Below are 2,902 nucleotides of genomic sequence, written 5' to 3'. Positions count from 1 at the left end.
TTTTTTTTTTCCCTTTATTTTATTTTATTTTTTTTAAAGTTGTAGATTTACAATTTTTTGTGCTTTGGTTTCAATTATACAATGATCAGATACCCATCCCTCCACCAGTGCCCATTTTCCACCACCATGGATAATATCCCTCCCACCCCCATCCCCCCATCCCCCCATCTCTGTGGCAGGGCAATCCCCTGTGTTCTCTCTCTCCTTTTGGGTGTTGTGGTCTGCAAAAGAGAATGCCTGTATTATCTCTTGAGCTCACCACTCGCCCTTGAAATTTCATTATGTGAACATGATTCATAAGACTATTCTAACAATTCCAGAAACACATTTTTTCAATGTTAATGTTCCTGAATCAGGACATTTACTAAGATAATTATGAACTTTAATATTGTAATTTTTACTTCCTACAGCAAGAAATTACTATTATATTGACAGATCTTATATCAAATAGCAATATTTAGACAGAATAAACACAAGTGACACACTACACAACTGAGTGGCATATGAAAGCGTCCCCCTCAAAATCTGAGGGTAGAAATTTAGTATTTTTATAACCCAATGAATTTCCTCTGCTATTTTACACCATAGAATGGCATAACTATACTTTTTTTTTCCTCTCACAGATTTTCTGTACTCTGATTTCATACACAGACCATTAATAACAGAAAACAAAAGTCACAGGGCTGGAGAGGTAGTAAGGATTCAGGTGCTTATCTTGCATGCAGCCAACCCAGGTTTGATCCCTACATGCCATAGTCCCCAGAGCACTTTTGAGTGATATTCCCATGCACAGGGCCAGGAGTTGCCCCCAAACACTGCCTGATGTGGCTCTAAAACATAGGCCTGCCTGTTTCAGGAGGAACGGGACATAATCAGAATTATGCTATAATTTAAAAAAATTGTTTCAGGAGGAAGTGGGTACAATCAGAATTATACTGTAATAAAGAGCTTGGTAGTTGAAATTCATTTTACATGAGTTTTGAATTTGTATCAAATGGAATTTTTGTTTGTTTGTTTTGGGAGAGGTTGGCCACACCAGACTTATGCTGCAGATCAAACTGGGGGATCTTGTGTGCACAAAGTATGTGCTCCGTCCCTGAGCTAACTCCCTTGCCACTTAATCAGAAAATTTCCCCCTATGTTTCTATCATTACTATTATCATTTAGGTAAGGTGGTTACCAGAGCATTACTGTTTATGGTACTGATGCATATAGTTAGTGCACCATCACCAAAGTGCGATAGACCTCCTTCACCAATGTCCTGATACTATTTCCAGTCCACTCGTCCTTAACTTATTATACACCTAAAGAGTAATCAAGGGCCCAAGAGAAGGTGTGGCGTTCGTTCTCCAGTGGAGCATGCCCTCCTTGTACCAGCACTGGCCTGTGTGGCCCCCCTACAAAGCTTAGTTATAATCAGACTGGTCTCAGTCATCAAATTCACTGACCTGGTCACATGCACACAGTTGGCCAATCTGACCACTGGTACTAGATTATACAACTTTATCAGAAAACAGAGGAGACTCTGATCAAATATTATCATTTTTGATGGCTTTACTGTAATCAGCACTGAAAATTAAGACATTTCGTGCATCCCGAATTCAACTGTTCTTATTGTTCAGACCAAAGTTCCGTAACTCTGTTAACACAGGAGAGATGAAAAGGAATTAGACTTCAATACCACAGCGTAGGAAACTTTTCCTTTCATCTTGCCTGACTGGTCAGAGAGGTTATTTTTTTCTGGAAGAGAAGCATTTTGAGAGATAACATAGATCTGTATTTAATATGAACACTTTTTGGAAAGGTACTGGAGGATGTGCTTTCGGAAAAAAGAGAAGCATTCAAAATTGAAACAACAGGGGATTAAAAAACACACAGTAACTCAAAGCATTATAAGCGAGGATGAGAGGACGGTGGCTGAATGTTTCAGGAAGCCTCCAGTGTGCAGGAACTGAAAAATGGAAGGCTCTAAAAAGGGTGAAAAGAAAATGGAACTTCTATGACTTAGTACATGAAATAAACTTTTGAGAAGCACTAGCACAACTGTAGGGAAAGATTACTATCAAAAAGCAGGCTGGAAAAAAATCCTCCGGTACAAATTGTAAGCTCACATAACAACAGATCAAAATGTGAGCACTGCCTTAGGAGAGAAAGCCATGAGTACCCCCACGCACGCCTGGGGTGACCTGGTCACTACTTTCCCTGACGTAACACCTTAAAGCCTGAGCTTCTCCAGAGAACGGGTCTGGGCCCACAGGCACTGCCTCCTGTACTTCCCTCCACAAAAAAAAAAAAAAAAAAAACCCTTCTAAATAGTTGGGAGAATGGGGAAAGTAAGTAGACAAGAGCTGAATGGAAAAGTGATGTTCCTGTCTACTATGGTAAGATGGTAAGAACTGGGACTTCTACGACTACCACTGACGCAGCAAGGAACACAGTAAAAGCAAATTAACTCAGGGTGGAGGCGAATCCCAAGGATTCTGCGGGCACTGAGGCTGTGCTAGGAAACGAAACTCAGGAGAGAGGGAGGGCAGGACAACAGTCAACTGTTCTTCACCATACAGCTTTAGTCCTATGACCGTCTATCTAATTAAAAAGGAAGTTCACTTTTATAAAAGACTTAATTTATATCTGTACTTGTATTAAAAAATTTGGTTATACGAAAACAACTCGGACAGGAAACAGAATACCGACAGAGAACAGAATCAATTCTTCCGGAGAAGGAAGATTCACTTTGATGGAAAAAATATGAAGTCACCAGGAATTATGACATCACATCTCTGAGTTCTCACAGGCCCACAAACATTCTGACGAATGTGGGGGAGAGCTTGCTTGTCACTGTGGTGGCTGTATAGTCCAATGAATGTCCTCTTCGATTCTTTATGCTACTTTGTTATCTGTA

The sequence above is a fragment of the Sorex fumeus genome, unplaced genomic scaffold, assembly GCF_029834395.1.
Source record: "Sorex fumeus unplaced genomic scaffold, SorFum_2.1 ptg000033l, whole genome shotgun sequence".
Taxonomy (NCBI): Eukaryota; Metazoa; Chordata; class Mammalia; order Eulipotyphla; family Soricidae; genus Sorex; species Sorex fumeus.
Note: the sequence above shows the minus strand (reverse complement) of the source record.